This window comes from Tupaia chinensis, unplaced genomic scaffold, assembly GCF_000334495.1.
Source record: "Tupaia chinensis unplaced genomic scaffold, TupChi_1.0 Scaffold139696_1, whole genome shotgun sequence".
In the NCBI taxonomy this organism is placed as follows: domain Eukaryota; kingdom Metazoa; phylum Chordata; class Mammalia; order Scandentia; family Tupaiidae; genus Tupaia; species Tupaia belangeri.
Genome location: NW_006199577.1, coordinates 701509 through 717701, shown reverse-complemented (window position 1 = coordinate 717701; position 16193 = coordinate 701509). Strand labels below are relative to the sequence as shown.

General features: G+C 37.7%; 2 protein-coding genes across 2 annotated transcripts in view; one reads left to right on the top strand and one right to left on the bottom strand.

The window, feature by feature from the left end:
• Nucleotides 1-106, bottom strand: part of DNAAF6 (dynein axonemal assembly factor 6) — a 47250-nt gene extending 47144 nt beyond the window's left edge. The window contains exon 1 of the mRNA XM_027765757.1: nt 32-106. The gene's annotated coding sequence lies outside the window, so the exon portion shown is untranslated. The remainder of the gene's footprint in view (nt 1-31) is intronic.
• NUP62CL (nucleoporin 62 C-terminal like) overlaps nt 1-16193 on the top strand; it is a 111023-nt gene that overhangs the window by 25524 nt on the left and 69306 nt on the right. The gene's annotated exons all lie outside the window — the stretch shown is intronic.

Sequence of the window (16193 nt, the reverse complement as noted above, 5' to 3'; positions counted from 1 at the left end):
TGGTCTTTGGCAAGGTTTAGCTCCCTATTACCTTTTTCAAGCGCGTGAATCCCGGAGCGGTTTCGAAGGAAGGGTAGTGTCGGTGAGCGCCGGGGATTGAGAGGTTAGGCACCCCTCCCTCAACCCTGTTCCCTCACTCTCCACCAATCAACCCTCACGCCGCTTCCCCCCCACGAAGATGTGTGTTGCAATTCTGCCCAGACTCCACATATGTGTGTGTGCGTGTGTGTGTGTGTGTGTGTGTGCGCGCGCGTGTGCGTGTGTGTATGTAGGATGGGATCGCGCTTTTTATTTTCTGTCGTAGCCAAGTCTTCTGGGCCAGAAGAAGACCCAGGTAGAGCTTCGTGTCGGCCGCCTAGCGTGTGGCTCCTGTGCGCACTGACTGGAGCCAGGCGTCGCTCCCGCTTCTGGGAAAAATCGCCCCGCGAGTGCGGGGCTTTTCCCGCCTTGAAGTGTAGTAACGAAGGCGCGCCGCCCAATTGCCCATGGCTTGGGAATCCGGGTTTCTTCACTTACGTAGAGGTAAAATTGTGACCCTAGTTGGCAATGAATTCCGTGATTTACTTTCAAACAAAAGGGAGTGAGGAGTGCGTAATAAATTTTCAGAGTGGTCTTGACTGATGAGCCATGATCATAGTAGGGCTCCTGTGTTACTTGAGGGTTGTAAGCCAGGAGGACGGTTTTAATGAGTGGTTTCTTTTAGTTAGCCAGGGATTAGAATTAGGTTGTGAATAAACTCAATTACGCCCCATCATGCATTTCTTTTTGTGTGTGTGCGTGTGTCTTTTTAAATTTTGGTATACGGCGTATGCGCTTGTTGGAGAGACAGAAAGCAAGGAATCACCCCTCAAGGAAGATGGCCACACCGCAGTCCCTTCTCCAAGCCTCCAGGTTTGGGGCTCAAACTATGGTCGGCCATGTGGGAGTCCAGCAATGTAACCATAATGCCAACTGCTGGTCTCCCATACATGTCTTAACTTCCACCCCATATGGCAGAGAGGATACTGAAGTTTGAATAATTTGTCCATTCTACTTGTTATTACCCACAGTAAACAAACTGAAAAAATGGGGGTAGGATATATAAGTTATTGGCTAAAATAAGTTATCGGCTTTTTGGCCAAATGACCTACCGTAGTTCCCCCATTCCCGTGGATGATCAGAGTCGAAGAGTCTTACAGTTTGTTAATTCTCTAGATATCTGTGGAGGTTAAGTTAAGTATGTTTACGCCATTTCCTTTTCCTTGCTTGCTTTTTTGGTGTTTATTCTTCCTCATGGTGTATTATTCTAAATCTGTAATGCCCAGGCTATGTTTTTCAAACCTTTTGGCTGTGACTGAAAGTGAGATATAAGTTTTATATTTTGACCCAGAATACCCATACAATATATATTTGGGGAAATCTTACTTACCTGGTGCAGTATGGTCTGATACTTTCTATGATATTTTTAAACACATATTAGAGAACGCAGACAAATGACGAATTATTATTTGTGGTTTGAAAGACACTGGCCTTGACCTTTGGTTTTCAAACTTGTGTGTTCACTTAAGGAATTTATTCATACTGCAGATTGCCCTGTTTCACTCCGGAAATTGGTTCTGTGGGTCTGTGGTGAAATCCAGAAAGATGTGTGACGTAACATATTTAAAGTACTTGGTATAGTGCCAGATGCACAGGTGTTGTAAGTAATAGTTTTCTTCTTGGGAATCAAATGCTATTATTTATCTTTAGGAATGTCATTGTCTCTTAAATGTTTGACTGTGTTGAAGAGGTAAGGGAGGTAGGAGATGGGTTCAGGATCCCAAAGAATCTTTAGGCTCTTGCTGTGTATGGAGAATGTCATAAATACAGAAATTTAGAGGTTGAAGAACATAAGGATTAGAGGGGTTCAGTGACTTGTGCAGGGTCATGCTGTCAGTGAGAGGATCTCAGAGAATCACTACTACTGTTGGTCTGTTCTTTATCCATATGTACCTGTGTACCCATCTTTTTACTTGATTGAGATCCTTGTTTATACGGCAACTTTTTTGTTCTTTTTATTTAATACTTTCTGGGAATCTTTTTCTATATTGTGACAGTCTTTACATTTTACATTATTAGTAGCAGCCTAATATTTTATAGAGTAATTTACTTAGTCTAAACTAAATGGACAAACAGAAGACTTATTTTCAGTTGTCTCAGTATGTTATAAAAATAACACTATAAAGTGTTGGTTATTTAAACTTATTTATATAACTTTTATCTTTCATGGCACAGGGCTTAAAAGAAGCCTAAAAATAAGAACAGAGATCTGGAACTGAGCTGGGAGTTTTACACCAGTGGGAGATAAATTTGACCTTCTAGGTTTTTCTATGTTAACCTGGTAGTAATCCAATGTTGTGTCCTTTATGCATATGAGTTAGGCAAAACTTTTTTATTATTAATAAACATAAATCTTTTCAAAATGATTTACTTTTTCTTATTTATAGAGGTTTTTGCTTTAGTGTGTGTGTGTGCTCACTGGGGATAGAGACAGGGACAGAGAGAGAGAAAATGAGGAATCACCCCCTGGGGCATGGCTACAGAGCAATCCCTTCTCCTCTATTCTCCCGGGATCTTCGGCATGCATGCACACACGCCCAGTGTAAGTTTCAAGACACTGGGTCTGGGTCCCTAACTGTTGTTGACTATATGGGAGTTCAGCAACATAACCACTATGCCATCTGCTGGCCCACAAAATTATTTACTTTTAAAAATATATGAATCAGTAATTTCAAGCAAATTCAAGTGCCATAATAACACTCACACTGATTAGCTTTTTTATTGCCTATCTTTTTCAAAGATTACACTTAATGCATATCTTTTCCAAAGATTATATGAGTGTATATTAATATTTATTTATTTTTTACTTTTTTGCCCTAAGGTGAGTGTACTTGCCAGAGAGAGACAGGGAGAAAGAAAGAGGAGCAAAGTGAGCAGTCATCCCCCAGGGAGGATGACCAGTCCATAATCCTTTCTCCTCCATTCTCCTCTCAGGATTTTGGGCATGTACACACATGTTCCTGGTGTGATTTTCAAGCTGCCAGGTCCAGGACTCAAGCCATGTAGCTGGCCATATGAAATCTGGAGCCTTAATTCCCACACTAATACACACACTGGCCCTGAGTGTGTATTAATTTAACACTTAAAAAATTTTTATAAAATAGCCAGTTAAGTTGACTGGAAGAAAAAAAGCTATGATTGGTCTACATTAGTACATTTCCCTCTTCGGAGTGCACATATTGTCTTATTTTCTGTCATTCTAAAACATTAAGTAGTCCTTCTTTTTAAAATGATGAAATATTTTAAGAGAAAAATACGGACTATTATATACCATCCATGTACCCACAAAAGGGAAAACAATTGTTAAAATTTTGCCATATTTTCCTTTAGAATTTTTTAAAGAAGTTATTTAACTTTTCTCTCTCTCTCTCTCTCTCTCTTTCTCTTTCTCTCTCTCTTTCTTTCAGTTTGACCAGAAAGGGACAGAGTGAGAGAGAGAGAGAGGGAAAGTGAGGCCCCCCAGTCCAAGACTCAAAGGACCCACAGTCGACTCTGTTGGAGCCCAGAGCCCTTAACCACCACACTACCTGCCAGCCCCTAGAATATTTTTTGAGGAATTAAAACATTACAGCTGCCTTTTTGTACTACTTCATCTCATTTCCTTCCATCATACCTATAATAGCTTTTTCAAAGTTGCTATTTTTCCAAGATATGTTTAGAAGTACACTAAGATATGGCCATAAATAATTTGTAGTATCATTTTGTCTGTTTTTAACATTTATATAAATTACATACTCTGCTTACCCTTCTCCAATTTTTTTTTTTTCGTCAACACTGTTTTTGAGCTTTTGAAATGAAGATAATGCAGGACCAGCAGTTGGTGTAATAGCTATGTCACTGGAATCCCATGTAGTTGACAGTGGTTCGAGTCGCGGCCCTGGTGGCTTAAATTCACGCTGGGCACGTGTGCATGCGTACCCAACATGCCAAGAGGAGAATGGAGGAGAAGGGATTGCGGCGTGGCCATCCCCCCAGGGGGTGATTTCTCGCTTTCTGTCTCTCTGTCTCTCTCTTTCTGGCGAGGGCACTCACCCTATAGCAAAAACCTCTCAAAAAAATGAAGATAATATTACATTTTATTGCTGTATAGTATTGCTCGTCTTTCTGACGAGCACACACACCCTATAGCAAAAACCTCTAAAAAAAACCCAAAAAACAAAAAACAAAAAAACACACAAAAAAAACTGTCACTGGCAAGTATTGTCCTTACTGTGCTTTGAAGCTTAGATTTTCCTAGTGGGTACTTTTTCCGGATGGGTTTCTATCTTGGTGGAATAAGGGATTTCTTCAGAGAATTTGTGCTCTTGTATCTCACTGTATGATCTTATCACTTTTAAAATCATTCTCCTGTTGTTGTTGACCATCTAGATTGCTGCAAGTATACAGATGTTCATATAGATATTGTATGATCCATTTAAATGGTATACTTAGAATAGGGACATTAATAGAGACCAAAAAGTAAAATAGTGGTTACTAAGGGCTGGGGAAGTGGTTGTTGGGAGTTTGTGTTCAGTGGATAGTGAGTATTTGTTCAGGCTGCTGAAGAAGTTATGTAAATAGGTAGTAGTGATGGTTGAAAAACATTGTGCATGTATGTATCACAACTGAATTGTGCACTTAAAAATGGTGAAAATGATAAATTTTATATTATAATTTTACCACAATAAAAGCATTAAAAATTACAAATAAAAAACCTATGCTTATTTTTCAAAAGCATAGGCTTGATTGCCTTATTTTTGGGATGAGGGGCTGGAAATGGAATGAGATCCTGAAAAGAAAGAGTGAAGATTTATTTTTAAAAACGATTTTTAATTAATTAAATTATATTAGCCATATCAATTGTTCTTTGTATAATAGTTATTGAGACCTTTAAGCTACAACTTTTATTACTCTTAGGCTTATAAAAAGGTTTCTATGATAGATGCCATGCTTCAAAATTCTCCAATTCTTTTTTCTTTTTCCTTTACTTTCTCTTGTCTTCCTCTGCCCACTTTCCTACAGGGTCTCTTTGCCCTCACCCTCTTTATAGAACCTGCCTCCCCCCCCACCACACACACACACACACACACAGGCACCGCTCCCTTGGGTCTAACTCCTCCAGGATTCTTCCTCTTTTGAGTCCTTGCTATTCTTTTCCTTTGTCCCATCCCTGGCCTTTGCTTTTCCAGTTTTGTAACTACTGACAGTCACTGAAAATGAGATCTGCTTCATGGCAATTTACAGTCTTTGGCAATATCACACTTTTAATATTTGGAAAATTGGTGTTAATTTGGGAATAAGAAAAACTTTATAACTCTTAAACTTAGATTCTAACCTCTTGTCTTATAGAAGTTATAGTATGAATAGGAAAAAAAGCACTTAATGTGAAAGATAATCACTAAGTTATAATGTTTAAGATGTTTAATATGAGCTCAAAACCAGTACACCATTTTCAGAAGCCTTGTTTTGTTTTGGCATCAAGTAAAGTGATCACCATTAGAAATTTGATCTCAGGCCAGCAGAAGACATGATGGTTAAAATGCTGGATCCTATATGGCTAACTCTGTGGTTCGAGTCCTGACCTGGTGACTTGAAAAACATGCTGGACATGTGTGCATCTGTGCCCAAAATCCTGAGAGGAGAATAGAGGAAAAGGGATTTCTGAATGGTTATTCCCCAAGGGGTAATTTCTCACTTTCCTTCTGTCTCTGTCTCTGGAGAGCACACATGCCCTATGGCAAAAATCTAAAATTAAATAAGTTTAATCTCTTGCTGTTTACTTATAAATACTTCTGCTAATTTCATATTTTTTTATCCATTTCTCTCTGGGAATGCAAACATTTAGAATAAAACATTAGTAACTTAGTTTCTACATCCTAAGCTGACATCCATAACTACCACTGGCAGGACCAGCAGTTGGCATAATGGCTATGTCACTGGACTCCCATGTAGTCGACCACAGTTCGAGTCCTGGACCTGGTGGCTTAAATTCATGCTGGGCGTGTGTGCGTGCGTGCCCAAGGTCCCGAGAGGAGAATGGAGGAGAAGGGATTGCGCCGTGGCCATTCCCCCTGGGGAGAGATTTCTCACTTTCTGTCTCTCTGTCTCTCTCTGTCTTTCTGACAAGCACACGCACCCTATAGCCAAAACCTCTTAAAAAACAAAAGCAAAAACAAAAACAAAACTATTACTGGCAAGTATTGTCCTTACTGTGCTTTGAGGCTTAGATTTTCCTAGTGGGTACTTTCTCTGAATGGGTTTCTATCTTGGTGGAATAAGGGGTTTCTTCAGTGAATTTGTGCTCTTGTATCTCACTGTATGATCATATCACTTTAAAAATCATTCTCCTGTTGTTGTTGACCATCTAGATTCAGTGAATTTGTGCTCTTCTTCGCATCTTTGCCTGTCTAAAAAAATTATATGTTAAAGAACCATTTGTATTGTCAGAGATTGCTATTCATAGGAATGGTTTTATAACATTAATTGCATGAATTTTCAGGTCAGATCTCTTAGTCATGATGTTCTTTAGAAGGTGGAGTGCATTCGTGGAACTTGATAATTGTCAAGTAATTAGGCAGTTTATGAAAAATCTTGGCTCTAAGGAAGGTAGGTAAGAATACTTTTTTAAAAAAATTGTAAAACTGGGATTTTCTGAGTCTTAGTTTCTTAGCTATAGAATGGACATCAAGGACTGGCTCTGTTGCCTAGTGATTAAGGAAGCCACATACTACATGGCCAACTGCACAGTTCAAATCCTGGCCCTGGAGGCTTTAAAAACACACCATGTGTACGTTTGTGTGTACTCAAAATCCTAACAGGATGGAGAAACGGAGAAGGGATTGATTGCAGCATGACTATGCCCTATTGGGGGGTGCTTTCTTTCTCTCTGTCCTTAGTGAGCACATATGCTGTTTAGGAAATTTAAAAAAAAATAAAAGACCATTGGGTGGAGTGGTTAAGGCACTGGATTCCCACATGACTGACCATGCTTCAGGTCCTGGACCCAGAGGCTTGAGACTCACACCAGGTGCATGTGCGTGTGTACCCAAAAATCCCAGGAGGAGAATGCAGGAGAAGGGTATGTGGCATGGCCATCCCCCGGGAGGTGATTTCTTGCTTCCCCTCTCTCTCTCTGTCTTCCTGACCAGTGCACGTACCCTATAGCAAAAATCTCTAAAAAAAAAGAATGGAAATCAGTATACCTTTTCTATTTGTTGTTAGATAAGTAAAGATAAGGGACTTCTGATTTAATAAGTGCTTCCTTTTGCCTTTTCCCCTTTATATTCAAGAACTTAAGTCATGAAATGCTGTGTCCTAAAATGACCTATACCATTTATTGATCCTAGGTAAGAATTTCTACTATCCAGAACATTCCCAGGGTCAATAAATGGTGGCAGTTAGTACACAGAGTAGATAATTTACATGCTGATAAATGAGATAGGTATATAGTAATTTTTTTAAAGTGTAATTTGAAATCCAATTTACGTTCACTGTCTGGGCTAGTTGAGAGTGTTCTATAATTATCCTTGATTTGCTGATCCTTCATTGACAGCATGAGTAATGCTAGTATTATATTTTGGAAAACTTTCACGTAACATTTTACGTTACATTAAATTAGACAAGGTAATATATGTGGCGACTTCTCTGAGGACTTACTTTCTAAAATTATTTTGATTACTCAGTGGAACTACTAGAACTTTAGAAGTGAGGAAACTGAGACTCCAGTGCATTTAAGTAGCTAGAACATTCTGGTAGGCTTTGCACCTGTTAACTGTGTTCTTACTCTTTGTGGTTTAATTAATTCATTAAGTGTCACTTAGATCTAACTGCCAGGTAGGGAACATCTGCATTTCCAGTAGCCTATCCAGTGAGCTCTGATGACTGCTTTGGGCCTAGTCGATTTTCTGCAGAAGCCCTTTACCACCTAGTATTTCTCTGAATAAGTATTTAGGCACCCAAGTAGAACTGTAAGCAGGGCTCAACAAAGTTGTAGTTTTGCCATCTTTAAGCTCCTATGGTTAGTTTGTGTGGATAAGGAAAGGTCACTTAGGAGAGGAATAGAGGTTAGTTGAATGAACTTGTCATGATGGACAGATATTCCTACTGATAGTTGCTGATAGGGAGTACAGACCTGTTTTCCATTTTTTAATGAGTTAATGATATGCATAGGGAAGCTAATATGTGCTAAGGCCCTGTTTGTTTAAAAAGGAGAGGGAATTGTGATTAACTTCAGGCTTTATTAGAAGATCATGAATTTAAATTTGTATATTAAAAGAAAGAATTCAAGAGAACCCAGAAATTAATATAATTAGAATGTGTAACTTGTACACAAAGGAAAAATTAAGGGAATAAAGAAAATTCTTTCAATCCAAATATTTAGAAAGATACATAGAACATGGTAAATAAAGATAAAAGATACATGGTAAGTAAAAAAACACAAAATAAGATGGAGAAAAGTCCAGTGGTATCAGTAGTCATGATAAATGCAAATAAGTTAAATTCACCTATTAAGAGATTGTCAGCTTGAATTCAAACTTTTTCAGTTATTGTATTCATAAAAACCATACTTAAAATTGCACAGAAAGATTCAAAGCAAAAGGAGTGGGAAAAGGTACACAAGACAAATACCAACCAAAAGAAAAATGGCTCAGTAGGACCAGTAGATGACAAAATGGTTTATCGCTGGACTCCTATGTAGTTGATTGTGGTTCAAGTCCTGGATCCGATGACTTAAAACTCACACCGGGTGCATGTACCCAAAATCCTGAGAGGAGATGAAGGAGAAGGGATTGTGGTGGCCATCCCCACTGGGAGGTGATTTCACAATTTCTGTCTCTGTCTCTGTCTCTCCAGCAAGCACATGCACTGTATAGCAAAAATCTCTCTTAAAAAAAAAAAAGAAGAAAAGAAAAATGGTGAGGTAACATAAATGTTGCATGAAATATGATTGAAGGCAATTTAGTGATAAACAAACAGTTAACACTATGAAAGGAAGAAATACTGAGGCTAACATCGTGAACACTGTATAGGCCCCCTAACAACATAGTCTTGAAATATATAAAGAAAAAAGCAATGATATTGTAAGGAAAAATAGACAACTTATAATAATAATAAGAGGCTTTTTAGACACCTTTGTTAGAAACTGGTCAAGAAAGGGCCGACAGGTGGCATGGTGGTTAAGGTGTTGGATTCTTTCATGGCTGACCATGGTTCAAGTCCTGGACCTGGCAGTTGACTTTCTCACTCTTCCTCTTTCTCTGTCTCTGTCTCTCTCGGGCCAATTTTAAGGATAATAATAAACAAATGAAATTAAATAATTTTTTTTAAAAAAGAAACTGATCAAGCAAAACAGATTAAAACTATAAGGTTAAGAGGGGGGACCAACAGACGGTGTGATGGTTACATCACTGTACTCCCATGTAGTTGACCGGGACCCAGCCACTTAAAACTTATGCCAGGCACGTGTGTGTGTGTGTGTGTGTGTGTGTGCCCAAAATCCCAAAAGATGTGGTATGGCCATACACCCTGGAGAAGGGGGGGGGGGGATTTCTCACTTTCTGCCTCTCTGTCTCTCTGGCAAACACATGCACCCTATAGTAAAAATCTCTCTAAAAGAAAATAAGGTTGGGACCAGCAGGTGGCTTGGTGGTTAAGGCGCTGGAAACTCCCATATGGTCAGCTGGACTCCCACATGGCTGACCGTGGTTCAAGTCCTGAATCTGATAGCTTGCTTTCTCACTTTCCCTCTCTCTCTGTGTCTGTATGATCCAAATGGAAAGTAACAATAATAATAAATAAAGTTAAAATAAAATAATTATAAAAAAATAAATTAAAAAAATAAGGTTAAGGGTATAAAAGATATAAAATCTGAATAAGATGGAAGAGATAATCTTAAATTCTAGATTTTTAGTGACAAAAATGCATTTTTAATTCAAAAGGGATTTTTTTTTTTCTGTTGATTTATTTCCCAAATTTCTAAGGCAGGAAAGACATAAAGATACATGCTACATTTAGGAGGAAGATTCTTTTTTTTTTTTTAAGAATTTTTTTCCCTTAGGGTTTGTGTGTTTGCCACAGACAGAAAGAGAGAGAGAAACAAAGATAGAAGAAAAGTGAGAAATCACTCCCCAGGGGGGATGACCACTCTGCAATCCCTTCTCCTCCTTTCTTCTCCTGGGATATTGGGCACACATGCACACATGCTGTGTGAGTTTCAAGCCCCTGAGTTTAGGACTCAAATTGCAGTCAGCCATGTGGGAGTCCAACAACGTAACTGCTACGCCATCTCTTGGCCCCTAAGAGGAAGATTTTTAAATTACTTCCAAAGGAATAAATGCAGTGGCACAGGAAAAAAAAAATCCGCCTTTAGAAGATACCTACCAGAAATATTTCTTTTGGCCTGTGTAATGACATTGATGATAATATAGTGTCAGTTTCTATTACAGTATTAACACCATGGTCTGATAACAAATTTTTCTTTTTTTTAGGGTGTGTGTGTGTGTGTGTGTGTGTGTGTGTGTGTGTGTAGGCAGCAGAGCCTAATGCATACTACTGTAGCTGGGACAATAAGTTTTTCTGTCAATATCGATAATAGTGTCATATAATTATGTATTATAAATGTATAATATATGTATATGAATATAATTATGTTAGAAAACATATGATATCATTATAATTTATAACAACGTAAAATTTGTAACCCCAAAGAGTGGTACACTTGGAAATATAAAATTGATTATAGCAAGTACTCTTATTCTGCTCAGAATGCCTCCCTTCCTGTGCCTTCCAGTACTGAAATCACCATTTGGAGTTTTATATGTTTGTTTTTGCTATAGAGTTCATGTGCTCACCGAAGAGAGACAGTGAAAAGGAAAGGGAGAAGTCACACACTCCCCTCCCCTGGGGAGGGATGACCACACTGCAATCTCTTCTTCTCCATTCCCCTCTCCACATTTTGGGCACATGTGTCCAGTGTGATTTTCAAACTGCTGGGTCTGGAACTCAAACCACACAGTCAGCTATGTGGGATCCAGTACCTCAACCTCCATGCCATCTGCTGGCTCCTGGACCTCGCATTTTGAAAGAGTTGGCACTGCGCATTGGTACAGTGGTAACACAACTGGTCAAGCAAAACATATTTTTTTAAAAAGAGTAAGGGGTCAGATATTGAATGATGAAGTGGGGAGAGTAATGTATCTGTATTGACTGACATGCATGGCATTCCCTTTTGAAAAAGCAATGTAATACACTGTAAAGTTATATGTAATCCAATGTAATATAAAGAAGATTATGATGATAATAAAAATAAAAAAGAGTAAAGTCAAAGGGTATGAAAAATTTTAGATCTAAATGAGATGGAAGAAGCTACTAATTCCAAAATGCATTTTTTAGTTCAAAATGTGATTTAAAAAAATTATTTCCCAGATTTCTTTCTTTTTAAAGGATTTTGCTATAGCGCACATGCTCTCGCCAGAGAGAGACAGAGAGGGAAAGTTAGAAATTACCTACAGGGAAACAGCCACGCCACAATCCTTTTTCCTCCCTACTCCTTCTGGGATTTTGGGCTCACATGCACATGTGCCTGGTGTGATTTTTTTTTCTTTTTTGGTATACATGTGCATTTTATTTAAGTCAGTTTGTACCAACTTTTTTTTAATTTAACTTTATTTATTTACATTCATTCACTGTACATCATTGTAACAATACAAAATGAGATTTTCCGTCCAGAATACACTGTATATTGGCTCAATCAAGCACATCAACATATGTATTATCATCAACAGATAATTTTCCATTTCTTGTTTCCTGTATATTTTGCTTTTCTCCCATCCTTGATTCCCTATCTCTCACCCTCTGCCATCTCCCTCCCTCCTTGCACATTGTCTCTGGTATCCATGGTTGCTTTCTATGGCTTTTTCGCCCCACATTTTATTGATTCACTAAAGATCTTAATTAACCTAAATATTTTCAATCTATAAAGTAGCACCTAGCTGGGGCTATAAGGCCTACAGTGGTCATCAAATAGATATTTTTAATGCTTTTTTTTTTTTTATTTAGAGAAGAACAGTTTTAGATTTTTTTCTGAAACTTTTTTTTTAATTAATTAATTAACATTCATTTCCTAAGCATCATCACAGCATACAAAATGTGGTTTCCCATCCAGAATATACTGCATAGTGGCTTAATCATGCATGTTATCGTCAATAGTTTTCCATTTCTAGTTTCTATTTTACCCCTATTTCTGATCCTCTGCCAGGTCCAGGTCTCAAACCACAGTTGGCTGTGTGAGAATCTAGTACCTTAGCCACCATGCCACCTACTGACCCATATTTCCCAAATTTCTAAGGTAGAAAAAAATGGGAAGTTTTCCACATGGAAAAGGTCCTGCATTTTTGTCCCAGAACCTCCCTGAGCACACTGGTAGCATATGCTCTTGCTGGTAATCAGAGCTGGCTAAGACTAGGAGTGGATCATGGAGTGGGCACTCTTTGGAAGTTACCTCTCACTCTCTCTTTCTCTTATGGAAGAAATTAATAAATAAACTTCAAAATAAGTTTAAAGATGCATATATAACTTAAAGTTAAGTATGTCTTAACTCACACATTCAGGTATATACTGTACTCTAGAGTTACTCTTGGAAGTGACTTAAACCTGTGACACTAACACTATTCAAGAGACTGTATTTCATCAATTTTAATAAGTACTTTTTATCATATTTTTAAATTGACAATTAAAATTTTGTTGTAATTTTAATTTTTAATTTAATTATTTTACAATATACATATTTATGTAGTACAGTGCATTTTTTCAATACATGCATACAATGTCTAATGATCACATTTTAACATTAATTGCCCAGAGGGCAAGTATACTCACCAGAGAGAGATGGAGAAAGAGAGGAAGAGGGAGAAATTACCCCCTCAACGGAGTACAGTGACACCAAAATTGCTTCTCCATTTCTGCATCCTGTCAGGATTGGGAGTATGAATGCATGTGTGCTTGGTGTGGTTTTCAAGCCACTGAGGCCTGGACTCAAATTGGTTGGCCAGTGGAATCTGGCTCTCTCAACCACTAGGTTATGTGGCTAGCCCACATTTTAACCTTTTTGAAATGGAAATGAGTCTAACAGTTGATGGTATCTTTTGGCCAGATGGCTGTTGTGACATAATAGTCATTCCTTTATGCACAAATGATAATCAAAATCTCTAAGTTTGAAACTTGTATAATGGGTAGCTGGAATGAAAAATCTCTGAGACAATAAGGGATCAATTTTAATTCTTAGAAACCAGTTGGCATGGGGAGACAATAGAGAAGATGGTAAATTGAATTTATTGATAATAGTTATTATTAAAGTGGGAGACAAAAAGAAGCCAGTCTGCATATTTGCAAAGCCAGTTTAAGAGCATAGCAAAAATGGCACTTAGTTCTCTCATGAGTTCTTTCATGAAATGCTGCTTTAACAGTGGTTCTGGTGGCACAAAAAGCATCAAGAAATTTGAGTTGAAAAAAGGGTTCTGAATGTGAATTTTACAGATAATTTAACCAAGTTACTTTGCTTATACTTTTTTGTCAATGTATGCATATTCAATTAAAATCTATGTTTTTTCTTCTATATTCTTTCTGGATATATCAATATATCAGAGCTTTTCTTTTTCTTTACCTCTTAATTTCTCTCTCCTTTCCTGTCACTTTATCTGCCCTATGTTTTGGAAGACTTTTTTGTATTCTCTCCTCCAATTCACTAATCTTTTTTCTCTTCAATTGTGTCTTAATTTATTGTTTAAATTTAAATCTGTATTATTAGCCTTCTTATTTCTAATACTAATATCCATTGTTTGGATTTCTTCTTGATTCCTTTTCACATTGACTTTTGTTTCATGAATGCTATTTCGTGAGCTCTTCAAACATATTAAACATGCATTTTTTCTTTAATTTATTATCATTATATTTTAATTTGCTGTAGGAGCTTGGTTGGTCGTGTGGGAATCCAGGGCCTTAACCACCATGCCACCTGCTGGACTCATTAAACATAACTTTTAATGTCCCATTCAGATTTTACTATCTCCAAATCTTTGGAAGAGAATTCTTTCATTTTGTGGGAGCTAAAGATGAATTATTTAGATTTTTAATAATTCTTGTCTAGTTAACCTTGAGGCTGTGGGGCTGGCTCAACTCAGTTTTTAAGTTATGATTTGCCTTTAATACTTTAAGCTGTTTTTCCACTGTCTTTGAATATATACAATTGCTAATGAAGACTCTGCTGTCAATCTGGTTGAAATTCCTCATTAGGTTGAAGTTTCTACATCATGAAAGTAAATTGAATTAAAGCAATCTACGTATGCCTTCTGTACCAGGTTGAGGTTCCACATGGCTCCATTAACTTTTTCATTCTCCTGTAGATGTTTCCCAGATTGAAGTTTCACTAAGTCTCTTTAATTAAGGAGCCTATAGCCTCAGCTCATACTCACAATCCAGCATTATATTTCCAGCCTTTAAGGCACATATCTCGTTCAAGTCATCCCCTTGGACTAAGCAGCTTCATTTTCTGCTAAGAAGAGAGAGAATTCCCTCACTGACACTTGAGAAATTGTCTTTTTTTTCCTGGGGGAAAAAACTTTGTATTTTAAAAAATGTTCATATGAAATTATTTTTAACTCGTAATTACACAAGTTTAAAGTACAAGGCAGTGAAAAAAAAAAGTACAAGGCAGTGATTCTTGTGTGACTTCTATCTACCATCTTCACTTGGAGGTCTCGATGAGATCTCCATTTTTTTTTCTTCCATTCTTCTCTTGCCCTCTTTTAGGGTTTGAATTAATCAATGGGTTTACTTTCAGAAGAACCCATACCTCTGCATTTAGGTTCACCTTAGGCTCTGCAAAGACAGTCACCGTCACTTCAACTGCAGGGTTTTCTTTCTCTACAACTGGTAGGAAGATTTCGTTGGGGACTCAGTCCCAACAAGTTGAAAGTATACCATCATCTTCCACTGGACTGTTATTCAGTAAGCCACCTCTAGCTACGTAAACTATAGGTTCAGATTTGGAACACCAGTGGTATCAACTTCTAGTTTGAATGGAATTTTCCTTAGGGTCAAGACAACAATTTCTGCTTCTTTTAGTGGTTACAAAATAAAGATAATAGTTTCTCAAAAACAAACTTTCAATTTAGAGCATGGACAGGGTAATAAAATGGTATGGCCATCTAAGTAAGCTATTCAGAATTGTGCCACTCACTCCCAAGATGGTCTTTTAATTTGAAACCTTCTCAGATTTGAGGCTCAAGGCATATTAAATTCTGATCTGTGGTTTCCCTTCATTTTATGTGAATTACAGGAAGAGTACTCACTGAGTTTTTGACATATATCATCTTAAAATTAGGCTTCTTGCTTAGTGAATGTCTCTCTCTAGAGAGATCTTTACCTATTCATCATCATAATGACCTTGGGTATACAGTTTTCCCTCCTGCACCTCACGTTCTAAAAGAGACCCTCACTTAATACCTTTTCTAGGTAAATTAAGTTGGATCCATGTATCAGTTGTACCTAGTAGCCTTATGAAAGCTGAGATACTCCACTTGGGATATTCCCTCTGGAATTCTTCCCTATCCTGTTGTAGTCAACTGATAAGTTATATTTGAATGCTAAATAATCTTTCTTAGGAGGTACTTAAATATTGAAGCATTTGTCATGGATCATAATATACATTTTTAAATGCCTAGAAATTCTATTAAAGGAATGCTTCTTATTTGACTTTGTGATTACATGTCTAAAATAAAAACTTGTGTTGTTTAATAAAGTCTGCTAGAGTGGCAGAAAGAGGAAGTACAAGTCCTATTATTTCTCCTGAAACAAAAATTTCTGGGCTGACTCTATTGTGCAGTGATTAAGTACTGTGCAGTGGGACTAGGTTCCCACAGAGCTGACTGTCATTCAAATCCCAGCCCTGACAGCTTGAAAAACACATTGGGCACATGAGTGTGTGCCTAGGACCCTGACAGGATGGAGAAATGGAAGGAGAAAAAGGATTTTTGTATGACCAGGCCCTATTAAGATGCTCTCTCTCTCTCCCTCTCCCTCTCTCTCTCTCCCTCTCATGCATGCATGTAGCCTCTGGCATATTTTTTTTTTCTCCCACA